This window comes from Arachis hypogaea, chromosome 1, assembly GCF_003086295.3.
Source record: "Arachis hypogaea cultivar Tifrunner chromosome 1, arahy.Tifrunner.gnm2.J5K5, whole genome shotgun sequence".
Taxonomy (NCBI): domain Eukaryota; kingdom Viridiplantae; phylum Streptophyta; class Magnoliopsida; order Fabales; family Fabaceae; genus Arachis; species Arachis hypogaea.
In genome coordinates this window covers 46,323,298-46,342,723 of record NC_092036.1, presented here as the reverse complement: position 1 = coordinate 46,342,723, position 19,426 = coordinate 46,323,298, and the positions used below count along the sequence as shown (strand labels likewise).

General features: G+C 39.3%; 2 non-coding genes across 2 annotated transcripts; both read right to left on the bottom strand.

Annotated features, from left to right (window-relative positions):
* Positions 1-417: 417 nt before the first annotated feature.
* LOC112716340 (small nucleolar RNA R71) lies at positions 418-525 on the bottom strand. Its single transcript, XR_003160299.1, has one exon. It is a non-coding gene; the product is annotated as a small nucleolar RNA R71 (small nucleolar RNA).
* Positions 526-17,839: 17,314 nt separating this feature from the next.
* LOC112716333 (small nucleolar RNA R71) lies at positions 17,840-17,947 on the bottom strand. Its single transcript, XR_003160298.1, has one exon. It is a non-coding gene; the product is annotated as a small nucleolar RNA R71 (small nucleolar RNA).
* Between the last annotated feature and the right edge of the window lie 1,479 nt (positions 17,948-19,426).

The following is a 19,426-nucleotide window of genomic DNA, read 5'->3' as shown; positions in this document are numbered from 1 at the left end:
GAAGAAGAACCTATGGCAGCCGAAAACAACAACAATGCCAACAATGCAAGGAAGGTGCTTGGTGACTTTACTGCACCTACTCCCGATTTCTATGGGAGAAGCATCTCTATCCCTGCCATTGGAGCAAACAACTTTGAGCTTAAGCCTCAATTAGTTTCTCTAATGCAACAGAATTGCAAGTTCCATGGACTTCCATTGGAAGATCCTCATCAGTTTTTGGCTGAATTCTTGCAAATCTGTGACACTGTCAAGACTAATGGGGTTGACCCTGAGGTCTACAGACTTATGCTATTCCCTTTTGCTGTAAGAGACAGAGCTAGGACATGGTTGGACTCACAACCTAAAGAAAGCCTGGACTCTTGGGAAAAGCTAGTCAATGCCTTCTTGGCAAAGTTCTTTCCACCTCAAAAATTGAGTAAGCTTAGAGTGGAAGTCCAAACCTTCAGACAGAAGGAAGGAGAATCCCTCTATGAAGCTTGGGAAAGATACAAACAATTAATCAGAAAGTGTCCTTCTGATATGCTTTCTGAATGGAGCATCATAGGTATTTTCTATGATGGTCTCTCTGAACTGTCCAAGATGTCTTTGGATAGCTCTGCAGGAGGATCTCTTCATCTGACGAAGACGCCTACTGAAGCTCAAGAACTGATTGAAATGATTGCAAATAACCAATTCATGTACACTTCTGAAAGAAATCCTGTGAACAATGGGACAAGTCAGAAGAAAGGAGTTCTTGAGATTGACACTCTGAATGCCATATTGGCTCAGAATAAAATATTGACTCAACAAGTCAATATGATTTCTCAAAGTCTGTCTGGAATGCAAAATGCACCAAGCAGTACTAAGGAGGCTTCATCTGAGGAAGAAGCCTATGATCCTGAGAACCCTTCAATGGAAGAGGTGAATTACATGGGAGAACCCTATGGAAACACCTATAATCCTTCATGGAGAAATCATCCAAATTTCTCATGGAAGGATCAACAGAGACCTCAACAAGGTTTCAACAACAATAATGGTGGAAGAAACAGGTTTAGCAATAGCAAGCCTTTTCCATCATCTTCTCAGCAACAGACAGAGAGTTCTAAGCAGAATAACTCTGACTTAGCAACCATGGTCTCTGATCTGATCAAAACCACTCAAAGTTTCATGACTAAAACATGGTCCTCCATTAGAAATTTGGAGGGACAAGTGGGTCAGCTGAGCAAGAAAATTACTGAACTCCCTCCTAGTACTCTTCCAAGCAATACAGAAGAAAATCCAAAAGGAGAGTGCAAGGCCATCAACATGGCCGAATTTTGGGAGCAAGAAGAGGCAGTGAACGCCACTGAGGAAGGCCTCACTAGGCGTCCACTGGCCTCCAATGAGTTCCCCAATGAGGAACCATGGGAATCTGAGGCTCAAACTGAGACCATAGAGATTCCATTGGACTTACTTCTGCCGTTCATGAGCTCTGATGAGTATTCTTCCTCTGAAGAGGATGAGTATGTCACTGAGGAGCAAGTTGCTAAATACCTTGGAGCAATCATGAAGTTGAATGACAAGTTATTTGGAAATGAGACTTGGGAGGATGAACCCCCTTTGCTCACCAAAGAACTGGATGACTTGTCTAGGCAGAAACTGCCCCAAAAGAGGCAGGATCCTGGGAAGTTTTCAATACCTTGTACCATAGGCACCATGACCTTCAAGAAGGCCCTGTGTGACTTAGGGTCAAGTGTAAACCTCATGCCTCTCTCTGTAATGGAGAAGTTAGGGATCTCTGAGGTGTATGCTGCAAAAATCTCACTAGAGATGGCAGACAACTCAAGAAAACAAGCCCATTGACTTGTAGAGGATGTTCTGGTTAAAGTTGAAAACCATTACATCCCTACTGATTTCATAGTCCTAGAGACTGGGAAGTGCATGGATGAATCCATCATCCTTGGCAAACCCTTCCTAGCCACAGCAAAGGCTGTGATTGATGTTGATAGAGGAGAGTTGATCATTCAAGTGAATGAAGAATCTTTGGTGTTTAAGGCCCAAGGATATCCCTCTGTCATCATGGAGAGGAAGCATGAAGAGCTTCCCTCAAAACAGAGCCAAACAGAGCCCCCACAGTCAAACTCTAAGTTTGGTGTTGGGAGGCCACAACCAAACTCTAAGTTTGGTGTTGAACCCCCACATTCAAACTCTAAGTTTCGTGTTGGGAGGTTCCAACATGGCTCTGAGTATCTGTGAGGCTCCATGAGAGTCCTCTGTCAAGCTACTGACATTAAAGAAGCGCTTGTTGGGAGGCAACCCAATGTTTTATGATTAACTATTTTTCTTTTGTTATTTTATCTTATTTTTTTAGGTTGATGATCATGAGAAGTCACAAAATTAATGAAAAAAGCAAAAACAGAATGAAAAACAGGAAGAAAAACAGCACACCCTGGAGGACGCACCCACTGGCGTTTAAACGCCAGTGAGGTTAGCTGTTGGGCGTTTAACGCCCAGTCTGGCACCATTCTGGGCGTTTAACGCCAGAAAGGGGCACCAGACTGGCGTTAAACGCCAGAAATGGGCAAGAAGCTGGCGTTAAACGCCAGAACTGGGCACCAGCCCAGCGTTTAATGCCAGAATTGGCACAAAATGAGATTTTGCTTGCCATTTGGTGCAGGGATGACTTTTCCTTGACACCTCAGGATCTGTGGACCCCACAGGATCCCCACCTACCCTACCACTCTCTCTCTCTTCTTCACCCATTCACCAATCACCTCAATACCTCTTCCCCAAAAACCCTTCACCTATCAAATCCCATCTTTCTCTTCACCACTCACATCCATCCTTCATAAAACCCCACCTACCTCACCATTCAAATTCAAACCACTTTCCCACCCAAACCCACCCTCAAATAGCCAAACCCTCACCACCCCCCACTCCTATATAAACCCCTCTTCACTCCTCCATTTTCACACAACCTAAACACCACTTCTCCCCCCTTTGGCCGAACACAAAGCCATTCCCTTCTTCCTCATTTCTACTTCTTCTACTCTCTTCTTTCTTCTTTTGCTCGAGGACGAGCAAACATTTTAAGTTTGGTGTGGTAAAAGCATTGCTTTTTGTTTTTCCATAACCATTTATGGCATCCAAGGCCGGAGAAACCTCTAGAAAGAGGAAAGGGAAGGCAAAGGCTTCCACCTCCGAGTCATGGGAGATGAAAAGATTCATCTCAAGGGTGCATCAAGACCATTTCTATGAAGTTGTGGCCTTGAAGAAGGTGATCCCCGAGGTCCCTTTTTCACTCAAAAAGGGTGAATATCCGGAGATCCGACATGAGATCCAAAGAAGAGGTTGGGAAGTTCTTACCAACCCCATTCATCAAGTCGGAATCTTGATGGTTCAAGAGTTCTATGCCAATGCATGGATCACTAAGAACCATGATCAAAGTGTGAACCCGAATCCAAAGAATTATCTTACTATGGTTCGGGGGAAATACTTTGATTTTAGTCCGGAAAGTGTAAGGTTGGCATTCAACTTGCCCATGATGCAAGGAGATGAACATCCTTACACTAGAAAGGTCAACTTTGATCAAAGGTTGGACCAAGTCCTCACAGTCATATGTGAAGAGGGCGCCCAATGGAAGAGAGATTCAAGAGGAAAGCCGGTTCAATTGAGAAGGCATGACCTCAAACCCATGGCTAGAGGATGGTTAGAGTTTATACAACGCTCAATCATTCCCACTAGCAACCGGTCCGAAGTTACTATAGACCGGGCTATCATGATCCATAGCATCATGATTGGAGAAGAAATAGAAGTTCATGAGGTTATAGCCCAAGAACTCTATAAGGTGGCGGACAAGTCCTCTACCTTGGCAAGGTTAGCCTTTCCTCATCTCATTTGTCACCTCTGTTATTCAGTGGGAGTTGACATAGAGGGAGACACCCCATTGATGAGGACAAGCCCATCACTAAGAAGAGGATGGAGCACACAAGAGACCCCACTCATCATGAGATCCCTAAGATACCTCAAGGGATGCACTTTCCTCCACAAAACTATTGGGAGCAACTAAACACCTCCCTAGGAGAATTGAGTTCCAACATGGGACAACTAAGGGTGGAGCACCAAGAACACTCCATCATCCTCCATGAAATTAGAGAAGATCAAAGAATCATGAGAGAGGAGCAACAAAGACAAGGAAGAGACATTGAGGAGCTCAAGCACTCCATAGGATCTTCAAGAGGAAGAAAGAGCCGCCATCACTAAGGTGGACCCATTCCTTAATTTCCTTGTTCTTTATTTTTCTGTTTTTTTTTTCGAAAATTAATGCTTATGTTTGTCCATGTTTGTGTCTTATGATCATTAGTGTCTTAGTGTCTATGCCTTAAAGTTATAAATGTCCTATGAATCCATCACCTTTCTTAAATAAAAAATTTTGTGCTTAATTGAAAAAGAAAAGAATTGCATGAATTTTGAATTTTTTAACAGTTTGATTATTTTGATGTGGTGGCAATACTCTTGTTTTCTGAATGTATGCTTAAACAGTGCATATGTCTTTTGAATTTGTAGTTCATGAATGTTGGCTCTTGAAAGAATGATGAAAAAGGAAACATGTTACTGAGGATCTGAAAAATCATAAAAATGATTCTTGAAGCAAGAAAAAGCATTTCTATTCAAAAAAAAATTTCGAAAAAAAAGAGAAAAAGAAAGAAATAAAGTTGTGATCCAAGGCAATAAGAGTGTGCTTAAGAACCCTGGACACCTCTAGTTGGGGACTCTAGCAAAGCTGAGTCACAATCTGAAAAGTTTCACCCAATTATGTGTCTGTGGCATGTATGTATCCGGTGGTAATACTGGAGGACAGAGTGCTTTGGGCCACGGCCAAGACTCAATAAGTAGCTATGTTCAAGAATCATCATACTTAACTAGGAGAATCAATAACACTATCTGGATTCTGAGTTCCTAAAGAAGCCAATCATTCTGAATTTCAAAGGATAGAGTGAGATGCCAAAACTATTCAGAGGCAAAAAGCTAAAAGCCCCGCTCATCTAATTAATACTGATCTTCATAGATGTTTTTGGAATTCATTGCATATTCTCTTCTTTTTATCTTATTTGATTTTCAGTTGCTTGAGGACAAGCAACAATTTAAGTTTGGTGTTGTGATGAGCGGATAATTTGTACGCTTTTTGGCATTGTTTTTAGTATGTTTTTGGTATGATATAGTTAGTTTTTAGTATATTTTTATTAGTTTTTAGTTAAAATTCACTTTTCTGGACTTTACTATGAGTTTGTGTGTTTTTCTGTGATTTCAGGTATTTTCTGGCTGAAATTGAGGGACCTGAGCAAAAATCTGATTCAGAGACTAAAAAGGACTGCAGATGCTGTTGGATTCTGACCTCCCTGCACTCGAAGTGCATTTTCTGGAGCTACAGAAGCCCAATTGGCGCGCTCTCCACGGCGTTGGAAAGTAGACATCCTGGGCTTTCCAACAATATATGATAGTCCATACTTTGCCCAAGATTTGATGGTCTAAACCGGCGTTCACAGTCACCCTCAGGAATTCCAGCGTTAAACGCTGGAACTGGCACCAAAATGGGAGTTAAACGCCCAAACTGGCATAAAAGCTGGCGTTTAACTCCAAGAAGAGTCTCTACACGAAAATGCTTCATTGCTCAGCCCAAGCACACACCAAGTGGGCCCGGAAGTGGATTTTTATGTCATTTACTCATTTCTGTAAACCTTAGGCTACTAGTTTTCTATAAGTAGGACCTTTTACTATTGTATTTTCATCTTTTGATCACTCTAGATCTCTAGATCATCTTTGGACACCTAGTTCTTAGATCATTGGGAGGCTGGCCTCACGGCCATGCCTAGACCTTATACTTATGTATTTTCAATGGTGGAGTTTCTACACACCATAGATTAAGGTGTGGAGCTCTGCTGTACCTCGAGTATTAATGCAATTACTATTGTTCTTCCATTCAATTCCGCTTGTTCTTGTTCCAAGATATCACTTGTTCTTCAACTTGATGAATGTGATGATCCGTGACACTCATCATCATTCTCACCTATGAACGTGTGACTGACAACCACCTCCGTTCTACCTTCGATTAGGTGAATATCTCGTGGATTCCTGATTGCACGATGTATGGTTGATCGCCTGACAACCGAGTGCTCTCCTGACAACCGAGCCAACCATTCCGTGAGATCAGAGTCTTCGTGGTATAGGCTAGAACTGATGGCGGCATTCAAGAGAATCCGGAAGGTCTAACCTAGTCTGTGGTATTCTGAGTAGGATTCAATGATTGAATGACTGTGACGTGCTTCAAACTCCTAGCAGGCGGGGCGTTAGTGACAGACGCAAAAGAATCGCTGGATTCTATTCCGGCCTGACCGAGAACCGACAGATGATTAGCCATGCTGTGACAGAGCATAGGAACGTTTTCACTGAGAGGATGGGAGGTAGCCACTGACAACGGTGAAACCCTACATAAGCTTGCCATGGAAAGGAGTAAGAAGGATTGGATGAAGACAGTAGGAAAGCAGAGAGACGGAAGGGAAGGCATCTTCATACGCTTGTCTGAAGTTCCTACCAATGAATTACATAAGTATCTCTATCTCTATCTTTATGTTTTTATGCGTTCATCACCATATCCATTTGAGTTTGCCTGACTAAGATTTACAAGATGACCATAGCTTGCTTCATACTAACAATCTCCGTGGGATCGACCCTTACTCGCGTAAGGTTTATTACTTGGACGACCCAGTGCACTTGCTGGTTAGTTGTGCGAAGTTGTGTAATGCCATGGTATTGAACACCAAGTTTTTGGGGTTCATGACCGGGGATTATGAGAGTTGTGAAAAGTATTGTTCACAATTTCGCGCAACAATAGGTGAGAATGATGATAAGTGTCACGGATCATCACATTCATCATGTTGAAGTGCAACGAATATCTTAGAATAAGAACAAGCGGAATTGAATAGAAAATAGTAGTAATTGCATTGAAACTTGAGGTACAGCAGAGCTCCACACCCTTAATCTATGGTGTGTAGAAACTCCACCGTTAAAAATACATAAGTGATGAAGGTCCAGGCATGGCCGAATGGCCAGCCCCCAAACGTGATCAAAAGATCAAAAATACAATCAAAGACACTGAATACAATAGTAAAAAGTCCTATTTATACTAGACTAGCTACTAGGGTTTACAGAAGTAAGTAATTGATGCAGAAATTCACTTCCGGGGCCCACTTGGTGTGTGCTTGGGCTGAGCTTGAGCTTTACACGTGCAGAGGTTTCTTTTGGAGTTGAACGCCAAGTTGTAACGTGTTTTTGGCGTTCAACTCTGGTTCGTGACGTGTTTCTGGCGTTTGACTCCAGAATGCAGCATGGAACTGGTGTTGAGCGCCAGTTTACGTCCTCTAATATCGAATAAAGTATGAACTATTATATATTGCTGGAAAGCTCTGGATGTCTACTTTCCAACGCCGTTGAGAGCGCACCGTTTGGAGTTCTGTAGCTCCAGAAAATCCATTTCGAGTGCAGGGAGGTCAGAATCCAAAAGCATCAGCAGTTCTTTGTCAGCCTTCTTATAAGAGTTTTGCTCAGGTCCCTCAATTTCAGCCAAAAAATACCTAAAATTATAGAAAAACACAGAAACTCGTAGTAAAGTCCAGAAATGTGAATTTAGCATAAAAACTGATGAAAACATCCCTAAAAGTAGCTAGATCCTACTAAAAACTACCTAAAAACAATGCCAAAAAGCGTATAAATTATCCGCTCATCAGTATGCACAAAAGCAAGGTCATGCGTACACGTACGCACGACTTGCATTTTCAGAATCAAATGTTTTTTTGCGTGTACCATGCATACGCACGAATGTCCTGTTTTGCCGAAAATGTTTATTCTAACTATTTTGCCTATTCACTCTGCTCTTTCACCTCTGTAACCCCTTTTTAAGGTCTGATAGCTAGTTTTTAGGTTTCGGATTTATAGCGAACATATTGAAAAAGTTAGATTGATATTCAGGGAAATTGTAGAGTGGAGAATTGAGTTCATGATGAACCAATACTGTTGAATGAGGCAATGATAATAAGGATTATGTATGAGTATATCTATAAATGTTGAGATACTGAGTAATGAATTTGAGGATAGATGAGTAATTCCTATCCAAGATGTAATTTTGAGAGTAGACGAGTAATTCCTATCCAAGTCATGGTCTGAGGATAGACGAGTAATCCCTATTCAAGTTATGGTTTGAGGCACCTGTCTGAGTAGATGAATAATGCTTACTCCGAGTTGGGTGAAACACTGGCATAGGTGGACGAATAATATCTATTCCATGTTGTGGTGTTCCATATCCGAGTTAGCTACTGGACATGTTGGTTTGGCTATATAACCAGACACATATCATATGCACTTGTATATTTTGTTTGAGTATGCATTTGTTTTGGCTTGCCTATTTGCTTAACTACAATTAACTACTACTTGATCTATTTGTTGTATCTGATTTCCATATTTGTGTTTTTCCTATTTGTCTTGTTTGTGTTTGTTTCTGAGAGATCCCTCATGCTGGTGGAGGAGACGCTGAGGGTTGTTCCATTTATAGATTGAGAGGTTTGCAGAGAACGTAAAACGAAGAGTTAGACTAGGATCCTTAGATATAGTTACCATATTTTGGATTTAGTGAGAACTCTAAGATTTGATATGGGTTGTTGGAATGCCTCTGGCTTCCCGGGACCTCATGTATTATTTATATGGGCCTCTTTATCATACTGAGAACCTCTGGTTCTCATTCCATACATATTCTGTTATTTTTTAGATGTAGGACGTGAGGCACCTCGCTGAGCGTGCTGGAGACTCTTTGGCAAGTGAAGATCTACTTTTGGGAAATGTTATTTTGAGTTTTTAATTCATATATATATATATATATATATATATATATATATATATATATATATATATATATATATACTTTGGTCAGCCTTTACTTCGTAGGTCGAGACTAGAGTTTGTTATATAATTTGTTGGAATTATATATATATATATATATATATATATATATATATATATATATATATATATATATATATATATTGTCCTTCCTGCTTTCTGTTTTCTACGCTTTCTATTCTCAACGTTTCGAGTGCGATGAGATTTATACTTTGTTTTGCTTACTTTTTTGTTCAAGGCTCCTAGTTAAATTATCTTTCACACATATATATATATATACACACGTATGTATTTTGGTCTTTAGAGGTCGTAGCGCCTCACCACCTTTAATTTACGACCTAGGCGTAAAGCTCTGTATGGTAGGGTGTTATAGCAAGAGTGGCTACAAAGCAAACATATCTAAAACCATAATGTTGATAGAGAAGGTGGCTTGATTGAGAAGCTTCCCACAACGACTGTGGCGGCAACAGCGACGAAAACGGTAGCAGAAATGACGGCAGAAACAGTGACTGCAATGGCAGCTACACGATGGTAGAGAACTTAGAGTTTTGTCGCCATTCTCTTCTCTTCTCTCTAACTCAGTCTTAGTTTTGAAAACTCAGAGAAAAGAGAATTGTTGTGAGTAAGAGTGTAAATTTTAATTATGAATTAACTATTAGAGAGAGTTTTATAAATTTTTATAAATTAAGTGTATTTTAAAAGTTTTTAAAAATTTCTACTAAAATTTTTTCTCAATTAAATATAAATCTTATAGTGATTATACATTATTGTAACTAGTATTCTTCATGACTTTAATTAAATTAATAAATAAATTTCTATATATTCACATATTCTAGCAGGAATAATGGAACATAGTAAGATTCTCAGGTTTTAACTTTAATCCTTTCATCTTAGCAGGATTAACGTTTTTATTGCACAGACATACATTACTGTGTAGAAAAATATTATATGGCCAAATATTATCTAACTTATTTTTTATAATAAATTTTAGATATTTAAAATTTGTTAATTTTTATATTTTTAAATTAAATATTAATTATTTAATTTCTTTAGTAATTAGACATCAAATTTTTAGACATATATTAATAATAATAGTGTCTAATCTCACATTCTCACACATATATTTTGTTTAATTTGTTGTATGAAAGAGGTGAAAGTAATAATGTCACGGCAAATTATATGCCCGGATGATGTAAATAAAGCTGGTCCTTATTGGTCTCTTTTCAGTGTCGTTATTCTCAAATATTATTAACTTCATCACCTGCTTACTAAGAAATTGAACACCATATTTTTTTTCTAAGAAAAATTTAGTAATTATTCACGGAATTCAATTGGAAGTTTCAACTTGGTATTAAAAAAAATTATTACATATTATGAAATTCAAACTTTTCAGAATTGGAAACGGGAGATTGCTGATACCTGATAGGTATATTAGGACATAGGAGTTCTATAATACTTGAAAAAAATATATAGTCTAGAACCCACATAAACTTTTAAAATGATAACTAATTCCATTTCTCAAATTAATGTTTAGGATTAAGTTAGATGCATTATATTCAGTTCTGATATGTAGAATCAGCTTTAGGAAACAACATAGATGGTACCAAGTACCAAGAGATATAAAAATGGTTGGAAGAGTTAATGGTTGGAAAGAGAAGGATTTTCTTTTCCATGTCATGTATTAGAACCACCATGCATCTAACTCTTTTGCTGCTTGTTGATCCTACATGACAAGATCTTTTTAAATTAGGTATCATATTTAGTCGACAATTTTTTTAATCTAACATAAAGTTAGTATAAAAAATAAAAACCAATTAAAAATAATATTATTGGTTATATATTATATTTGTTAAGAAGCTAATGAAAATATAAGAGTTCAATTGCTATACTTCTAATTATTAGATATTAATTTGAGTTTAGAAAAATATTTTAATTTCTTGAGTGATAAATTATCATTTATTTATTTAATGTGACAATTTATGATTTAATTCTTTACACTAACAATAACCACAAATTAAAAAATGAATCTTAAAAATAATTATTTGACTATGCTAACAATATAGGATTTTTTTAAATAAATAAAATAAATTTTTTAATTACGAAAATATGTAATTTGTAGCGTTTTTACCAATTTAAATTTTATCACTTATCTCGTTTATAGTATAAACGAGATAAGTGGTAAGTTCCGACATTTATACTGTAAACAAGATACGATATGACAAATTTTCAACAGCTATAAAAAGAGCTGCAACCATTTGTATTTTCCATAAACATTTCAATTCTTCTTCCTTCTGTTTTTTCTTCCAAAAATTAAGATAAAATGTCTAGTAGTGGTAGATATGTGGTTGAAAGTGTGTATCCCAATTGTCATATGAGAAACAGTAGCATTGGGGTGATATTCGAGTATGATAATCACATTTTGTTGCGCACTCGACGAGTAAGTTCTTTGTCTGAGCTAAAGAGTATAATATTGAGAGGCATTTGTGCTAACGGGAGAAAAGAGGTTGGAATGGTTGGGTATAGGTTGCTAGCACCGATGGAAAATTGAGTTTTTTTATTTCGTCTGTTTTGTCTCCATGGCGACAAGCATGTGCACTTCATGTTTGACATCCATAGGAGAATTATGGCAGAACAAGTGATGAAGCTTTTTTGCGGAGGTTAATGATGTCGGTGCTAGTAGATCTGGCCACTCAAATTTCATGCAGGATGATCCACCTCTTGCACCACCACTGCTACATTGTGCTAGTCCAGTGGGAGGCATGGATGTGGATGGTGAGGAGTCTGATGAGGAGTATGTTGCCGATAGCAACGATAGTTATTTTTCTGAAGATGATGATGATTATGAGGGGTTTGTACCAGAGACGCTGGTCAACACATCAGTTTAGTATCTTCTACCTATCCCGCACCCATTTCCGGCCTTATAAGTTGTACCCAGTCATTATCATACATTGGATCTGGACATAATGCACGAGAAAACTACATTTTTCAACATGGGTGGAGACGATTACAATATAGACGGTGGTGTGGAGTTTAGGGTTGGCCATAGATTCAAAAGCAGAAAGGAAGTAATGCAAGGTGTGAAGAATTACAGTATCCGAAGAAGTGCTGAGTATCGAGTTATGGAGTCAGATTGATTAAAGTACCATGTCCATTGCCGACAATTTGCAACAAGATGTCCTTGGAGTCATCGTGTTACCCTCCGACAGAGTCTTGGATATTGATGAGTTCATTTTTAATTGTGGTGTAGTTTTTTATTTATCATGATTATAATTGTTATAAATGCCTACCATTTATATTTTATTTTGTTAGGGAGGGTGTGTAAGTTTGGAGGTGCACATACGTGTTTAGCACCCACCATGTCTTAGGACCATCGATAGTTGGACAACAATCTCATCTGTAGTGTCATCATGCCTTGATACAGTCCAGCCCATCCGTCAGTATCTCTGTTCTAGAAGGTATAGTTAGGCAAAGCTATCACTTCAAACCCTCATACAGAAAAAGGTCTGGATGGCGAAGCAGAAGGCAATTGCACATATATACGGTGATTGAGAGGATTCATACAATAGGGTGTCGAGGTTGCTCCAAGTGTTGCATGGTTATTGTCCCACAATAGTATGTGATTTCAGGGCTGTACCGTACTATGATATGCACTTGGTGGTACGCGACTGCAGCCAATTTGATAAGGTATTCTGGGTCTTTTTTGCCTGTGTGGAGGCTTTCAAGCATTGCAAGCCCTTTGACTCAGTCGATGGCACACATCTGTATGGAAAATATGGTGGTGTGTTACTTATTGCGGTGGCACAGGATGGTTACAATAATATTCTTCTAGTGGCGTTTGCAATTGTTGAGTCTGAGAGTACGGAGTCCTAGTCATTCTTCCTTAATTACCAACTTGAGACGACATGTGACCCCACAAGAAGGCCTATTGATTATATCTAATAGATCCCAAGCGATTAAGGCTACACTGAGAGCCGATGATAGTGGCTGGCACCATCCCAGAGCGTTCCATGCTTATTGTGTCAAGCGTATCGCCGTGAATTTCATATCTCATTTCAAGTCTACCGAAGGCAAGCGATACTCGTTAATGCTACTTATAGTCCAAACAAGGCTAGGTACGAGTGGTACATGGATGTATTGAGAGGTTTGTCACATGAGATGGTGGATTGGGACGGTAGATTCAACAACGAAATATGGTTACAACACTGCGAAAGCGGTTGCCGGTTTAGGCACATGACAACGAACCTGTTTGAGTGCACGAAGGCAGTGCTTAAGGGTACGTGGTATTTACCAATTGCATCCATATTATGTTGAACTTATGAGAGGCTACAAGAGTTGTTTGTTAGAAAGGGCAGGGAGGCATATGCACATCTGGCAATGGGGAATCAATTTTCCTAATGGATTGTAGCTGCAATTAAGAAGAACAGGGAGGTAATCTCGAAGATGCGTGTTACTCACTACGACATAAGGGCTTTAGTATTTGTGGTTGAGGAGTTAGACCCTTTCGAGGGTTGATCTCAAGGTTCATTATGTGTTCGACTGATAGAGGGCATGTGTGACTGTAGTCTTTTCCAATTACTCCATTTTCCATGTCGTCATGTGCTTGCCGCTTGTGCCGCCACAAGCATCAAATGGGATCCATACATGCATCCGGTATATAGGTAAAAGGTTGTTTCAAGGTGTATGAGGTGGAATTCCCACCGATACTAGATGAAAAGCTATGGTCGAAGTGGTACGAAATACGATTGCATCCTAATCCAGCCATGCGCAGGAAAGGAACTGGTAGACTGGTTTCCATGAGGTTTTGTAATGAGATGGATGAAGGAGTGCGCTAAGAGAAACGGTATGGTCTATTCCGGAAAATTGGTAATACCGGAGAGGCTGTCCCAATCAATCCACGGACAAAACTTAGCGGTGTCATATCTTTGTTAGGTGTTACTATTGCAATTGTTCTTTGTTTAGTTCCTTCCTTTGTTATTGGGTGTAATTTGTGATTGTTCTTTGTTTAGTTCGTTTATTTGTTCTTGAATGCAACATCATCGTTACTATTTGAGTTACTATTCGAGTCACTTTGTCAACGTAAATACAATATAGTTACTGATGAGCGGATAATTTGTACGCTTTTTGGCATTGCTTTTAGTATGTTTTTAGTATGATCTAGTTAGTTTTTAGTATATTTTTATTAGTTTTTAGTTAAAATTCACTTTTCTGGACTTTACTATGAGTTTGTGTGTTTTTCTGTGATTTCAGGTATTTTCTGGCTGAAATTGAGGGACCTGAGCAAAAATCTGATTCAGAGACTAAAAAGGACTGCAGATGCTGTTGGATTCTGACCTCCCTGCACTCGAAGTGGATTTTCTGGAGCTAGAGAAACCCAATTGGCGCGCTCTTAACGACGTTGGAAAGTAGACATCCTGGGCTTTCCAACAATATATGATAGTCCACACTTTGCCCAAGATTTGATGGCCCAAACTGGCGTTCAAAGTCACCCTCAGAATTTCCAGTGTTAAACGCCGGAATTGGCACAAAAACTGGAGTTAAACGCCCAAACTGGCACCAAAGCTGGCGTTTAACTCCAGGAAGAGTCTCTACACGAAAATGCTTCAATGCTCAGCCCAAGCACACACCAAGTGGGCCCGGAAGTGGATTTTTATGTCATTTACTCATCTCTGTACACCCTAGGCTACTAGTTCTCTATAAGTAGGACCTTTTACTATTGTATTGAGATATCTTGGTAGTTATCTTTGTTCTGATGCTATCTTAGATCATTGGGAGGCTGGCCATTCGGCCATGCCTAGACCTTGTTCTTATGTATTTTCAAAGGTGGAGTTTCTACACACCATAGATTAAGGTGTGGAGCTCTGCTGTACCTCGAGTATTAATGCAATTATTATTGTTCTTCTATTCAATTCTGCTTGTTCTTGTTCTAAGATATCACTTGTTCTTCAACTTGATGAATGTGATGATCCGTGACACTCATCATCATTCTCACCTATGAACGTGTGCCTGACAACCACCTCCGTTCTACCTTAGATTGGGTGAATATCTCTTGGATTCCTGATACACGATGCATGGTTGATCGCCTGACAACCGAGTGCTCGCCTGACAAACGAGCCAGCCATTCCGTGAGATCAGAGTCTTCGTGGTATAGGCTAGAACTGATGGCGGCATTCAAGAGAATCCGGAAGGTCTAACCTTGTCTGTGGTATTCTGAGTAGGATTCAATGATTGAATGACTGTGACGTGCTTCAAACTCCTGAAGGCGGGGCGTTAGTGACAGACGCAAAAGAATCACTGGATTCTATTCCGGCCTGATCGAGAACCGACAGATGGATAGCCGTGCCGTGACAGGGTGCGTTGAACATTTCCACTGAGAGGATGGGAGGTAGCCACTGACAATGGTGAAACCCTTGCTTGAGCTTGCCATGGAAAGGAGTAAGAAGGATTGGATGAAGACAGTAGGAAAGCAGAGAGACGGAAGGGAAGGCATCTTCATACGCTTATCTGAAATTCCTACCAATGAATTACATAAGTATCTCTATCTTTATCTTTATGTTTTATGCGTTTATCACCATACCCATTTGAGTTTGCCTGACTAAGATTTACAAGGTGACCATAGCTTGCTTTATACCAACAATCTCTGTGGGATCGACCCTTACTCGCGTAAGGTTTATTACTTGGAGGACCCAGTACACTTGCTGGTTAGTTGTGCGAATTTGTAGTGATCACAATTTCGTCCACCAAGTTTTTGGTGCCGTTGCCGGGGATTGTTGAGTTTGGACAACTGACGGTTCATCTTGTTGCTTAGATTAGGTATTTTTTTTCGGAATTCTTGAAGATGAATTCTAGAGTTTCATGATGATTTGTTGAAGTCTGGCTGGCTGTGAAGCCATGTCTAATTTCATTGGACCGAGGTTTCAACTTATCATCACAAGAGCTTGTTGATTTCTATCAATCTTGCTATTGGAGCAGTGATCTGCTAAGGCTTGGCTGGCCTTTGGCCATGTCTAGTGTTTTGGACCGAAGCTTTCTTTGAAAGCTTGGCTGGCTGTGAAGCCATGTCTAATTCCTGGACCGGAGTCTTAGACTAAACATTGCATGATTCCTGGAATTCTCATTAAGAATTTTGATACCTTTATTTTCCTTTTCCACTTAATTTTCGAAAAAGCACAAAAAAATTTAGAAAATCATAAAATCCAAAAATTTCTTGTTTGAGTCTAGAGTCTCATTTTAAGTTTGGTGTCAATTGCATGTTTTTGTTCTTCATGCATTCATTCATGTGTCTTAGTGATCTTCAAGATGTTCTTGATGATTTCTTACTCTAAACTTTAAATTCTCTTGACTTGAGTGTTTTGTGTGTCTCATATGCATTCTCATTAGTGTCAGTAGTATACAAACTGCTAAGTTTGGTGTCTTGCATGCATTGTTATTTGATTCTTGTTGCATTTTGATTTTTCCTTATTATTAAAAATCCAAAAATATTTTTAATTTGTGTCTTCTCAAGTCAATAATACAGAGAATTGAAGATTCAGAACATACAGCAGAGGAATTACACAGGAAAAGCTGGGCGTTCAAAACGCCCAGTGAAGAAGGGCGGACTGGCGTTTAAACGCCAGCCAGGGTACCTGGTTGGGCGTTTAACGCCCAAAAGGGTATAGTTTTGGGCGTTAAACGCCAGAATGTGCACCATTCTGGGCATTTAACGCCAGGATGGCACAAGAGGGAAGATTTTGTTTTTAATGTAGATTTTTTTTTTCAGTTTTCAAACTTTTTCAAAATCAAATCTTTTTCAAATCATATCTTTTCAATCATATGTTTTCAAAATTGATTTCTTTCTATTTTCAAAGATACTTGCTATCAATTAATGATTTGATTCAACATATCAAGTATGTTGCCTTTTCTGTTGAGAGAGGTTTAATGTCTGAATCATATCTTTTCTTGATAGCCAAGTCATTAATTTTCAAAATCAAATTTTTTAAAATGTCTTTCAAATCATATCTTCTCAATCACATCTTTTTAAAACTAATCATATCTTCTTAACCACATCTTTTTCAAAATAGTTTTCAATCAAATCTTGTTGATTTCTAATTTCAAAATCTTTTTCAGAAATCACTTGATTTCTTTTCCACTTTCATTTTCGAAAATCAATTAGTGTTTTTCAAAAATGTTTTCAAAATCTTTTACTTAATTTTCGAAAATTACTTCCCTTCTTCTCACATCCTTCTATTTATGGACTAACACTATTCCTTAATGCAAAATTCGAACTCCATCTTCTTTGATAAGTTCGAATTTTCTACTTCTGTCTTCTACTTTTCTTTTCCTCTGACACCTAAAGGAATCTCTATACTGTGACATAGAGGATTCCACATTTTCTTGTTCCCTTCTCTTTCTTATGAGCAGGAGCAAGGACAAAAGCATTCTTGTTGAGGCTGATCCTGAACCTGAAAGGACCTTGAAGAGAAAGCTAAGAGAAGCCAAGGCACAACTCTCTGTAGAGGACCTAACAGAAATCTTCAAAGAAGAAGAACCCATGGCAGCCGAAAACAACAACAATGCCAACAATGCAAGGAAGGTGCTGGGTTACTTTACTGCACTTACTCCCGACTTCTATGGGAGAAGCATCTCTATCCCTGCCATTGGAGCAAACAACTTTGAGCTTAAGCCTCAATTAGTTTCTCTAATGCAACAGAATTGCAAGTTCCATGGACTTCCATTGGAAGATCCTCATCAGTTTTTAGCTGAGTTCTTGCAAATCTGTGACACTGTCAAGACTAATGGGGTTGACCCTGAGGTCTACAGACGTATGCTATTCCCTTTTGCTGTAAGAGACAGAGCTAGGACATGGTTGGACTCACAACCTAAAGAAAGCCTGAACTCTTGGGAAAAGCTAGTCAATGCCTTCTTGGCAACGTTCTTTCCACCTCAAAAATTGAGTAAGCTTAGAGTGGAAGTCCAAACCTTCAGACAGAAGGAAGGAGAATCCCTCTATGAAGCTTGGGAAAGATACAAACAATTAATCAGAAAGTGTCCTTCTGATATGCTTTCTGAATGGAGCATCATAGGTATTTTCTATGATGGTCTCTCTGAACTATCCAAAATGTCTTTGGATAGCTCTGTTGGAGGTTCTCTTCATCTGAAGAAGACGCCTACAGAAGCTCAAGAGCTGATTGAAATGGTTGCAAATAACCAATTCATGTACACTTCTGAAAGAAATCCTGTGAACAATGGGACTAGTCAGAAGAAAGGAGTTCTTGAGATTGACACTCTGAATGCCATATTGGCTCAGAACAAAATATTGACTCAACAAGTCAATATGATTTCTCAAAGTCTATCTGGAATGCAAAATGCACCAAGCAGTACTAAGGAGGCTTCATCTGAGGAAGAAGCTTATGATCCTGAGAACCCTTCAATGGAAGAGGTGAATTACATGGGAGAACCCTATGGAAACACCTATAATCCTTCATGGAGAAATCATCCAAATCTCTCATGGAAGGATCAACAGAGACCTCAACAAGGTTTCAACAATAATAATGGTGGAAGAAACAGGTTTAGCAATAGCAAGCCTTTTCCATCATCTTCTCAGCAACAGACAGAGAGTTCTAAGCAGAATACCTCTGACTTAGCAACCATGGTCTCTGATCTAATCAAAACCACTCAAAGTTTCATGACTGAAACAAGGTCCTCCATTAGAAACTTGGAGGCACAAGTGGGTCAGCTGAGCAAGAGAATTACTGAACTCCCTCCTAGTACTCTCCCAAGCAATACAGAAGAAAATCCAAAAGGAGAGTGCAAGGCCATCAACATGGCCGAATTTTGGGAGGAAGGAGAGGCAGTGAACGCCACTGAGGAAGACCTCAATGGACGTCCACTGGCCTCCAATGAGTTCCCCAATGAGGAACCATGGGAATCTGAGGCTCAAAATGAGACCATAGAGATTCCATTGGACTTACTTCTGCCATTCATGAGCTCTGATGAGTATTCTTCCTCTGAAGAGGATGAGTATGTCACTGAAGAGCAAGTTGCTAGATACCTTGGAGCAATCATGAAGCTAAATGACAAGTTATTTGGAAATGAGACTTGGGAGGATGAACCCCCTTTGCTCACCAAAGAACTGGATGACTTGTCTAGGCAGAAATTACCTCAAAAGAGACAGGATCCTGGGAAGTTTTCAATACCTTGTACCATAGGCACCATGACCTTCAAGAAGGCCTTGTGTGACTTAGGGTCAAGTGTAAACCTCATGCCTCTCTCTATAATGGAGAAGCTAGGGATCTTTGAGGTACAAGCTGCAAGAATCTCACTAGAGATGGTAGACAATTCAAGAAAACAAGCTTATGGACTTGTAGAGGATGTTCTGGTAAAGATTGAAGACCATTACATCCCTGCTGATTTCATAGTCCTAGAGACTAGGAAGTGCATGGATGAATCCATCATCCTTGGCAGACCCTTCCTAGCCACAGCAAAGGCTGTGATTGATGTTGACAGAGGAGAATTGATCATTCAAGTGAATGAAGAATCCTTT